This window comes from Notothenia rossii (genome assembly GCF_949606895.1).
Source record: "Notothenia rossii genome assembly, chromosome: 8".
Taxonomy (NCBI): domain Eukaryota; kingdom Metazoa; phylum Chordata; class Actinopteri; order Perciformes; family Nototheniidae; genus Notothenia; species Notothenia rossii.
In genome coordinates this window covers 64,095,441-64,108,332 of record NC_136906.1, presented here as the reverse complement: position 1 = coordinate 64,108,332, position 12,892 = coordinate 64,095,441, and positions in this window count along the sequence as shown.

Sequence of the window (12,892 nt, the reverse complement as noted above, 5' to 3'; positions counted from 1 at the left end):
GTCATTAAAACTATCAGTGGTTAAGCTCAGATAGTAATCAGCTTTAGCTTTTTCAATAAGGGCTGAACATTTATTTCTGAGGACACAAAAAAGAAGCCAGTCATCAGTAGTGTTAGACTTTCTAGCTAAGGACCATTGCCTATTTCGCTCATGAATGAGATCAGATAGTTCTCTAGTAAACCATGGAGTGTTCCTATTCTTAACTCTGAATTTTCTAAGGGAGGTATGTCTATTAATAATCGATAAAAAGTGATCAATGAAGAATTGGACAGCAACATCGATAGATGGAATTAACGCTATTTAGTGCCATTTAACCTCCGCCAGATCGTGTAAGAAAGCCTGCTCAGAGAAGTGTTTGAAGCAGTGCCTGAGCACAATAAGGCCCTTGGCTTTGGGCAACTTAGTGCTCCTAACGCAAGCAATATCACAATGGTCGCTGATATCATTAGGAAAAACACCAACAACAGACACATGCTTATGAGCTGCATTTGTTAGAATGAAATCTATAAGGGTATCGTTATTGGGTTTGGCAGGGTTTCTTCTAGTGTTACTATTGTTAACTGTGTTAGTTTTCCTCGCGTCCAGGAGAGAAGCTTTAAAAAAGGAGACTTATTGAGTCTCTGAGTAGGTTCAATTTGGGTACTTTAATTAAAAAGGCGCGGTAATGTTACAAGCAGGATATTGTTCAGTCAGAGGAGAGAAGAGCTGCAGCTCCCTCTCGCCTTCCTGGCCGTGAAGAAGAGACTTCCAAAGCCTTCGTACTTCCCGCTTGCTGACTGTTCGCTCCTCCTCTCTGGGAGCTGTAGTGACGTAGGGGACTTCCCCCTCGTTCTTCTGAGTCCGATATTGCGTTAAACGGAGGATTCCGACATTTTACATTCATTGCTTACTTCCAGATGCCCTTTCTCCTCCTTATCACTTTCAGAACTTTATATGTAATACATGTTAACGGCGTCAATAGCCACTTTAATGATACTAATGGACGGTAATCCTGGATGTCGTCATGAAGGATTTTCAGAATAAAAGCTTAACAACTGGTTGTGCACAATCATTTCTGGTTTTTCAGTATAAAACAGCATTTAAACTGACGGCATGTTTAAGCCAAATTATACCATCAAAACATTGATTTTAATTTCTAACACTATCAATAAGCTGAGTTAAGTTCAAACCTGCTTAAACTGGGAAGATCATTTATCACTCAAACAGTATAATGTTGGGTTTTTTATACTTTATGCTAAGCTAAGCAAAATGGCTGCTTGCCTTAGCTTCAGATGCGGACAGGCACATATTGGAATTGATTTCCTTATTCAACCCTCGCCCCAAAAAATGACTAATTATTGATGAAATTGTATAAAATTACACAAAAACAATCACAACATAATCCAAACCTCGGTAACAGCAATTGCAAATGCAGAAAATAGGCAAGGTGATAATGTGTAACACAATCATAGGCACACGCAGTAAGATGAAAGAAATTCCTTCCTTTAAGTATTAGCTGGCTTAACTAAGCTCATATAGCTTTATTGTTCATTTAAATCCCTCCTCAGTTGATTGTAACTGTGCAAAATGAAAGTAAATAAACTTTAGCAAACAAACCCGGGTACTGAATGCAACAAATGAACTCTGTCTTTGCGTCCGAGCCTCAGCACACTATAGCAGTGTTGTTTGGGAGTTAGCAGGCTTGTCGTTGCGCCGGGTCAACACACATTTCTCTCTAAAGTGACAAGCAGCGGGGCTGACATGTTCAGAGCTGTTTCACTTTGTTTCCTTTTTATACACAAACAACGTCCCACTGTCATCACTCCATCCTTCAAATACCAAAGGGCCCCCTTAAGAGTACGGTCTCAGTGTTGGCCTCTGCTCGGGCCCCATGATTTCTCCTTGAAAGCAACTCCCCGAGGAGAAAACTTTTATTCAATGTAAGCTCAGAGGTTTTCTTCTCCAAGCAGCCTCACATCCAGAATAACAAAGTATTACCAACTCTGCTGATCACCCCGTCCTCACACAGCAAGTTTTCCTTCATCGAAAGGTGCCTTCAAGAGGACAATTCCCGCCTCCCCCTCCTCCTCGTGACTTTAGGGTTACATTACACTCCTCTGACTGACACAGCAACACACACGCCTCGATTGTGTTTTACAGCAGGTAGTCAATCTCTCACCCTGTAAACCTGCCGGCCTGTGTCAGTGTGCGTTAGCGAGAGTTTTCTCACAGGTTATCACTCTCACAGCTGTTTTTTCTTGTTCTCTGGCTGTAATTTAAGAAACTCTGCGATGATAATGGATTTAACAGGTTTCTTTAAGAGCTCTCTGACCAGATGTGCTCGGCAGCCTCGGGATAAACTGCTAAGTATCACTTTGTCTCTATGCGTGTAAGGTGGTCCTCCATTTTAAACCAGGTAAAGCTCACTTGGAGGTCCTCGCAACACCTATTAATTACCCCTTATTTTTCATGACTTTAATCATCTGAATCTATTTTATTCACAGCTCATCCAACCCCCCCCCAAAAAACGTATTACTCAACCCAACAGCCGACGATGTGTTGAGACTCACTTTTTAGATGCCTTCAGATTCCTTTCCTCACCACTTTAAGTCTCCTTTTTACAGTCACTCTTTTGTGCTCAATTATGAGAATTATAGCTGAGGCAACTAAAAGAATAGTTTATTTTTTGGGGGGAAATATGCAAACCATGCAGCCCTTCTAAATGTAATGTCAATTCTGTAAAAAAAAAAGGGTAAAAGGTTTATGACCCCAAATACCCTCACAGGTGTTTGTTGTTCTCTTGCTGATTATACGTACAGACTGTGCTTGGGTTTATGACAGGTCATTATGTACTTAGTCATAAGTGTCTCACAATAAAACCAACAGCGGAGCCTCTGATGCACGGAAAAATATTTCCTAGCTTGTTTCACACGATTAGAACTTGTGTATAATTTGTATAATGTATATAATAACATACAATTGTCTGGCTCCACGATAACGTATTTGTATAGTGAGTACTTTTACTTTGGATACATTGAATACACTTTACTTGTGATGCTAGTTTGACAGTAGGAGTAGAAGTTTACTTGTATATTTACACTGCTGTATTGTTACTTTTATTGCAGTAAACCATTTGGGTACTTCTCCCTCCATCACACTCAAAAACATAACACTTGGGGAGGAGGAAGTGGGAGGCCTGGGGGGTCGGGGAGGGTATGACGATAGGCTTTGGCCTCTTCAATAGTGGCCATTCAGAGTAGGTATTAACACTTTTGCCATGAGACGTCATCTGACAAAACATTGTACTAAGTAGACATCTGAATGCTTTAACCAAAGCACTAACTACTGTTTACTCAACATTCCTACAATGTAAATCATTTTTCAGCTGAGTCACCTTAAAGTTTCCCTGCTGCCTTTTAACGTCGTCTTAAATCTTTGAAAATTGTACTTAACGAACTGATCAACATGAAGTCGTAGCTACACTCTGGAGCCTCTCATTTTGTGAGAGGTAAAATGTTCCTATATCTAATGAACATAGATTAGAATAGAGTTCTTGCATTCATTTTATGAAGCATCTCAACCAAAGTGATCACAAAGCCAGCATTTCTATGTTCTTAACCTTTCCCAGATGTGCAAGTCAACAGAGAGAGGAGGGTGTGGACAGAACAAGGTGCAGCAAAGACATGGGAAAAACCAGTGAGAGTGGAGCTGTGGGAGAAGAAGAAGAATATAGTGAGAAGGGGAGAGAGACTGTCACTGCCTGAAGGGTGAGGTAGGGGGGCAGAGGTGGGAGAGATGGGAGTCTCTCTCCTGTTTGGGTGGTGGGACCACAGTGAATGACAGAGTTATTAGGATGAGCATCTGACAGGAAATAAATACAGCCTAGGCAAAAAATCGCCTAGAGGCAGCCAGCCAAACATTGTTGAAAAGTACAATAAACTCTATAGTATATGGGTTAAGAAAACTTTTCTTAGAGTGCTCCACTGGAGAATTTATAACCTCTGCTGCTCAGACGGAATGTAAATAATGTATTTCTTCCAGAGGGCATCAGACAAAAACTCTAATTTCAGATGTCTTCTTCAGTTTATAAACACGCTTTTGACTTGATCCGGTTGAATAAAAACTGTTAATTAGATGATTCATGTAGCCTATACAACTAAATGAACAGGACATTTATAGTCTTTCAGGACATTACTTTGTTGAGGTTGTTTGGACGTCACTGCGTGGCTTACGTTATGTTAGTGTTGTGTCTGGACTTTTTGTGACGTGTTGATTAACAGATGGAGCAGGAAGACAACTGGATGCCTCAGTAACTCCATCCATCCATCCTCTCTGTCATTTGTACGAGGATATTTGAGAGGAAAGGAATGAAAGGCATGGAGAGAACAAAGACAGAAGAGAGCGGTGACTTTGTAGAATCCATCTCGTATATGTCACTGTCAAGAGTTTTCAACCAAAACGGACTCCGGGAGCCCTCGGCAACACAAACAAACAGCTGAAACACTGAACGCTATGCTTCTGACACATTCAAGGAACAACATGAAAGAACATTTTTCTCATTCTGCTCTAGACATGACTTATGTGGCATCTTTTCCAGTTCCTGGTTTGCGGTTGGATTCAGCAACTCCCAGTGAAACAATTAATAACCTCAATGGAAAGGCAAGGAAAAATCCCAGAAAGATTACCTTCAAACAACTGAAATATCATCCAGCCGTGTTCAGAATTTAACTAGCCTAAATGTCTGGACATTGAAATCTCGTTGTAGCTTAAGGGTAACTAGATGTGTTGTCTTGATGTGGTTTCAACATCCCAGAAAGACTGCAAGATAATGACCGTGCTAATGCTTCCTGGCCAGGAGATCAGGATATCGCTCATGCAATTTGTAATACTTCCTGACTACTAAACACAGACAGCAGAGGACTTCCAAAAGCAGCGTGTGAAAAGTAAAACATATGATATAAAGAGTGTTCTAAGTTAAGACAAAGTATGATTCAGTTTGAAACAAATTAATTGTGTTTGATCCAACATCTTTTGAACAAAGCCAACTTTTTTGGAGGAGGTTTGGATGTCTTTAGCAAGCTGAATCCAAGACAGCTGTTTTGATTAAAGAGTTTTCAGTGTTTATCCTACGCTAGTCCGGTTCCAGACCTCTAAATTGCTGCTCAGATCTCCAATTTCTTCTTTTTTTTAAACAGCACACTAGTTGTGCTAGTTGACTGCTGTGTCAGCTGATCTGAGCTGTAAGCAACATTTAAAATAAGCCCGTCCTCTTTCTGTGCCAGAACCAGAAACATTTACAGAAAGTTGGCGTCGAGCATAAAAGTGATGGATGCAGCTATTCAGGTTTTTACAAGCTGACTTGGATAAGTAACAATTATTAAATCAGCTTAGTTTTATGTAAAGAAAATGTCATCAGGTAGATCAAAATAACAGAATAAGTTAGCTAACATGACAATATGGTGTCATACAGCCAAAGCAGCTTTATAAGGCTAAATACTGTATGCACAGTGGTGCTTTCAGCTAAACGCTAACGCCAACATGCTAACATGCTCACAGATGTTTAAAAGGTAATATTCACAATTTCTAAAAAAGCTGTAACTAAGGAGTCATCCTCTGGGGACCATGAATATATGTACACAATGTCATGTCAATGTGTAAAAAAATGTTTTCAGTCTTTCAAAAAAAGACATTTTAGAATTTAGCCCAGACAAAGTGGTGGAACAACACTTTCTTCCATAGAACAACGCTAAATAGAGTAGCTGACGACATGATAACCCGAGAAAAATTAATACCTTGGTTCCTCACTAACCACCAATTTAAGTTTAAATACCAAAAATCAGTCTTGACATTTCAAATTAGGATCCAGAATACAAACTCTACGCATGACTGCACAGTTGTTATACTGTACATGTCTTTTGGGACAAGAACAGAGTTTTTCAATTAGAGGGGGTCAAGCAGTCACCGCTGTGCAACAGGCCTGAAGTTAGAGCAACATCCGTGAAAAGTATACGTTCCGTTCTGTACCATGCAGACCAAATATCCCTTCAGTGAGCATGTAATGCAAACTAGTGTGTGCAGCAGCCAATGAGAGCGCGAGTCTACTCATCAACGTTATCTTTAGCCATCAAAAAAGTAATATTATTCTTTATGTTATTTTAAAATGTGACCACCATGCTTCTATGAAAGAAAAGGTAATTTAATTTCCAGCAGGGCCCCTGTCCACAGAGGCCTGCTTGGAGCGGATCCACCAGGATCTCCTGTCAGGATGTAAAGACTAACACAGGATCTCTGTTGGAAACACGGCACAGCTTTTGCTCTAGGTACATGTCTTTTACTAATCCCTTTTTTGTATTTATTGTACCTGTAGTGGACGACAAAGATAATTTCATTTCCATTTTGAAAGGCTGGTTGTGAAGGCTGAGTCCCTAGACATGTGCCCTGAGGTCACTCTAGACTATTACTACGTCCCAGAATGTCTACCATGGATACAACATAAACATGTGTGCGTGCATGTCTTAATAAGTCAATGGGGATATACCGTAGGTTAATGTTATTTTCAATATCTTTCACTTCACTGCTGGGATTCGGCAATATCTCAAGAATGACGTAAGAAAATTATACCCCAGTGTGGGAGAGAGAGATAATTGTGGTTGTAGTGCTTCCAATGGGCGATTGTATTAGCTATATAAACACATTACAAGGATTTTGGCTATTGTCAAACTTGAATCTGATAAAGTAGGCTGTTCTCTCTCAGTGTGTCTGAAGAAAATGTATTTGTAGATAACACAAAAACACTCCTAACAAACACTCCTTTCAAATGTCAGACCTCTAGGGTCTTTGGTTTGATCGGCAGTCGATATGATTGCAATCTGGCTGGAGTCCTGGAGCAATGTTTAGAGGCCAGCTTCATTTACTGTACATGGGGAGGTCAGAGGTTGTCTGTGTCTTGTTGAATGGGATTAACGCCTGGATTGACAGCTTTCTGTTGCATCCTCCGCAGAACTGCGTATTAAAGGAACATTTTGTCTTGTTTTGACCGGGTGTTTTTCTCTTAAATGTGGCTGTTTGCATCAGCTTGAGATAACTTTGCACTCAGTGGCGGTTCTAGACCAATTTTACTGGGGGGGCCAGGCTGGGGCCTGTTATTTCATGAGAGGGGCACAATAAAAGCGGGTTAAAAAAAGACAAAGACAGTATAATGTAATTGTGTAAAATAAACATAAAATACAGTAATTGGTATTTGTTTTTGTAAAGGTATTTGTTTTAGTACATTTAAGTTACAGTACTTTGTTTCAGTTTAGTTTTTTGTTTTAGTAACTTTAAGTGACAATTTAATTAAAAAACATAAACAGTATTTGCTTTTATATAAGGTAATGGACAGTTTAATCTCCACTTTACATCGGGTCTCTGATTTGATGTAGTTCCAAAATCGTAATATCGTAACCTTTTTTTTGGAGGTGGGCCACAGGGGGGTCCCTGGTCAGTGTTACGGGGGCACTGGCCCCTGTTGGCCCCCCCTCGAACCGCCCCTGTTTGCACTTGCGACTTCCATTATTCACATGTACGCGTGAAGTCCGTGCAGACTGGATTGTAATCTTATCCGTCGCCTAATGCACACACTGTTCCACACTCCAGTTGAGTTGGTGGCGTATGCACCATTCACTCGTTTATCGAGAGAAAAAAAGGAAAAAAGGTTTTAAACTGAAGGATTGTTTTGATTAGTTTTTTATGAGGAGATGTGCTCTTATCCTCATTACCAACATCATTACAGTTAGCTTCTAAAGAAATACAAAGACAGTCTAATGGCATTGATCTCCTGGCAAACAACGTAATAACGTACAGTGTGTATTGGTAAATGTGCATCCGTGCAGCATCAGATGGAGGCAGAGCCCCACATGTAGTATAAATTAAACCCTGTGCACATGAATGGACACACAATGTGGAAAGTATGACTGATTCTTTTGAAGAAAAGAAAATGTGAAAAGAAAGGCAGTAGCCTCTTGGAATGGCCATTATAGTTTACTGCATAGGGATCCACATCTAAGGAACGTCAAGCCTAGCTTTTCACACATCCAGGCGCAGCGTTTTTCTTACATGGGTGAAGCTGGCTTTCCCATACTCTCCTCTAAGGAAGCTCAAAAACCTAAATGCAATAGTGGATCATATGGATATAAAGTCATTCCACACTTCGTTGAACAAAGAAGGAGGATACATGAAGAAATGCAAACTTTTGCTGCTGAGAAAGGGACCTGTTGATGCCAGATATGGAAAATAGATGTGTTCACGGATGAGAGTGATCCCAGCTGTGTAACTACAACAAATGAATTTGCAGCACTTATCAAGATTATCATCCTGCAGACTTTGTTTCACTTTCCCAAAATCAACTGTAACTAAGGGCTGGGGCTGGCTTGACCAAACAGTCATTTTATTATTGTAATTCAGATAATTGCAGTAATCTTTTTGCTATTTCTCCTATAGCACAAAGAACTTCACAGATGTACACAGGTAACCATGCATGGAGATCTCATGCAGTTAGAGAAAATGGCTGGTTTAGGCAAACACTATCGTTTGTAGCATGGCCCAAAAACTCTTCAACAGAGGTGCCAAGTTAGCATGAGCCATACAGAGACAATAAACACATTAAAGTGAAATGTGCCAGTTTTAAATAAACCGCAGTTACTCTTTAAGAAATCAATCAACAGCTTGTCAAGTATTGTAGTGGGACTGAATTTGACCAGAAACAGAGCAACCAAGGCAGATGTTTTGCATCTGGATTTATACTGGTTAACACTCAACAGATGCACATAAAGAGTCGGAGAACAAATCACTGGTAAAGTGAGGTCAGTTAAAATATATTCACCTAATAGATCAATGTGACATCGTCTGCCAAAGGTTTTCATAAAATAAAAAAGATTTGGGATTATTTGTCAACAAGTACAAACAAAAACCTCAAACCCATCTGTTTGAATGATACATATAGACTTAGGCAAATTAAAATGTAAAATACAAGATTGAGAACTGGCAATCCCGTGAGATCAGGGTTTTTTAAATTCTAAAACACAACATAATAACTCAAATTATCAAAAACTGGGATTTTTATTCAAGATCCGGTGCAGTTGGGAAATGAAACATCTCAAATGTAAGAGGTTAAAAACAATAAATCCCACCAAAGATACCGTAGAGCCTTCACTAACTTGTAATAGAGTTGCAAATATTTTGACAGTGCATGAGTTTAAGGACTATCCTATTACTAGTGGCATGCAAACTCTATACCTCCCGTCAGTGAATGCACCGTTGCCTCGGGCTAGGCAGATATTACTTCAGGGAAAAGAATCTCATTCAGCAGGCGGGTATTACTGTCTGTGTCCTCAGAGACGCTTGTCTGTCTACGCTCTGGATTTAAACAGCGGCGCTCACAGCCTGAAGCACAAAGACTTTAACATGATTTTCTGGATGATGACAAAGGTATGTCTTCCTTGTAAGTGTTGCGTATTGTGTTGAAGATATGGTATATCTGTTTCACATTATAGTGCCTCCCTGGCTTTATGCAACTTATTCGACATACAGCACCAATAATCAGAGCCACATTTCCGCTGCAGGGAGGGAGCTTTTTGGACTGGGATATATATGAGGTCCAGTCAGTGATCATTAGACTGTCAAATTGCAGTGGAAGATTATTCTGTGCTGGTAATGAAGTCTCGTGGATGGAGCATAAGTGCAAAGCAAGGTTAATCTTAGAATGATCTATAGAAGGGGTGTCCAAACTATGGCCTGGGGGCAAATTGCGGCCGGCCGTCCATTTTGATTTGGCCCTCAGCAATTCAAAAAGTATAGTGGAATACGGCCCACACATGAAACTGGTGCCTGTCTTATATTGTACTTCTTAAATATATTCATAAACATACATAAAACGTTATTAACATTGTGTTAATAAGCCCGTTGTCCAAATATATTCAATCAAATAAAGTTGAAAACCTTTTCAAACAAATATTAATTGGGAAAAAAGAAGCGTATTTGTGTAACAAAATTGAAATATACCGTTCATATTTCCCCCTATCATAATCAATCTGAGTCTTCTGTTTGAAAGAGTGAGCAGCCAATACTTTTTGTAATAAGATAAATAAACCATATGGGAAGCTGCGAGGCTGTTTTCTTTCTTAAAGCATACTCAGGCATAAAGCATAATTTACCTGATTGATTTTGATAGCTTATAACCTAACTTAACATATGAGGTAATATACGACCCGTCCCTTCATGTATTTTTCTGTTTGTGGCCCTCAGGGAAAAATGTTTGTACACCCCTGTTCTAAAGGGTTCAAAGCATTGTAAACTATGTTGGGAAATGTATTCAATGCTACTGATGTTGGTGCATTAGCTGAAGACAGCAGCTAGTTAGCATAGCTTGGCCTAAGGACATGAAAGAGGACAAAACAGCTAAATTAAAAGGTCACAAAATCAATTTAACAGCAACTCTTAAGGTCAGTGATTACATCCGTACAACTGTCTATGTTTCAGACTGTTCTCTGGCTGGTTCCACTAGCTTCCTTATTATGGAAGGAGCCAGGTTAGCTGTTTCCTTGTTTACATTATTTATGTTCATGCAAACGTACATTCAAGTGTCTAGTTACTTTCTCTTAAGCCATCAGTGGCGTGGCTTGTGTGCAGCTTACATGTAATTTTGGGCTCAGATGCAGCACAGACACATGTTCTTTTTGAACTTTCAAAGAGATCTTCATCAGATCAAATATCTGCAGATATCCTGAGGATCAGTAGTAGATGAGCTCCAGTAATGGTTGAATCATACACTTACAAAAACAACGGTAGATCTCCTTAACTTTTAGCAGGTGGAGTGCTTAATGCAAAAAGAGTTCCTCAATCAGTGTCATGGAAAATGTATTATACATAAATGTGCACTGTGGATCTGATAAACCAATGGCATGTGTTGTAGCAACGGCAAACCATTATTTACAGCTAAAGTATCTATTTGAAAAAACATATAATAGGCTTTTGTTTAAGATATACTGTATGAATCTGTCAAAATAAAAAGTTCTCCCTGGAGATGAGCTATCTCTGTTTAAAAAGGAAAACCCCTTTCATTGTTCATGTAAGGGAGTGAAGCCCCTGACAGGATCCAGATGCAGCTTGAGAGAATGTCTTAGGAGACGTCTTCCCAAACACAGAACATAAAGTCAATTTGAGATTATACTACGGCAGCAGCCCATTGTTCAAACCCAGAAACTATGATTTAACACAAAATCTAGTACACATTAATATTTTTCCAATGTCTTTTATTAAAGGTCACCTATTATGCAAAATACACTTTTTGATGTCTTTTATACATACAGTAAATATGTGTGTCCGGCTTGTAAGGAGACTCAGAAAGTGTCAGAAAATACAACCTTCTCTTTTCCTCCTTACCCACGTATATAAAAAAAACACTTCAGAGAAATGTTTTGTATAGATATGACCCTATATTATTTTGTTCAAATATAGCACAATAGGTGAGATTTAAGTCATATATTTTAGTTCTGAGTTGTCTAAATGTCATCAGGTTCATCGCTTTGGTTCATACTTAAATATCTGCTATTTCATTGATTTCCGTGTCATTTTGTACGAACATTTTTGGTCCCCAGAGGATGAATCCTACTTACAGTATGTTCTCCTGACCACCTGTTGTCGCCAAAGCAAGTCAAACTATTTCACTCACTCAGTTTAATATCTCATCAGCCACCAGACATTTCTTTTAACAATATTACATTTGATAGAAAAAACCCAAGCAGAAATCTCCCACCTCTCGAACAGCTGTGGGGTCAAAATCATGAAAGAGGACATGAAACACTGATCAAATGTGGGGGACATGAGGGACCACCGTCTTTGATGCTTTTGTCCAGATTTGTTTTCTTGTACAAGCATATGGGGAGCTTCTGAACACATGAGACTTAAATCAGCTGAGAGAACTTTGGAGTTTGTTCTTCTGTGTTCAACCTTCTTTATCTCCACCGCCACAGCCCATGTTAGCCGCCGCCGCCAATGCTTGGGATCATTTCGCTCACTACAACAAAGAGAAGACATCCCACTATTTTAAAGTGGCTCTTGCCAGTTGGACAGGTTTCCTTAAACATGTATTTCAGCAGGGGGAAAGGAAGTCCGCTCTTCTGAAACTCAGCAGCCAACTGTGTGGGTTAAGGGTGAAATGCACCACCCAATCTGATCTAATTAGATTTTCACAATGTTTTACAAGGTTGACACCTCCTTCGTAGCTTTCTGATGCAAGTCCTCTGCGTCTATTTACTGATTTTGAGTGCTCAGATAGACCCCGAAGATTACTATTATCATCACTTGTGAGCTGTAGGGGATTTATAAATCATAACATTGACTTGTTTCTGGTCCAAGTTCTTCCCTTGGACCTCATTTCATGCTTTCTTTCATGGGAATTGATGTATTATTTCTGAGTCAGCCAGATGTTTAACACTGAGCCCTACTCAGAGACAAAAAATATATAACTACCACAAAAGATTAGAAGGTGGGAAAAAAAAAAATGTGTTCATCACATTGTTTTGGCTTACTTTATTGCCAACGGAGAGAATATAGCAGGTGATCAATCTTAATAGACGCTACAGAAATGCTGTTAAAGCACTCAATGTTATAGAAAAAACATCTTTAACACCTTTGCTACGTCTCAGATGGATTAGGATTACATTACAGCAAAATAACCAAGGTGGCAATGCGCTGAGGTGTCGAGGACGATTTGGTCAATCAGCGTAATGAAATATCCAGATTTATTTCAGAAATGTGAAACATCTGGAGGACAGTTTTCAAACTTTTGAACACTGCCTTCATGAGAAAATATGGGTTTTGCTTCTAAAAGTAAAAGATGACATAATCTACACAAAGACCGAAAAAACTCCTCTAA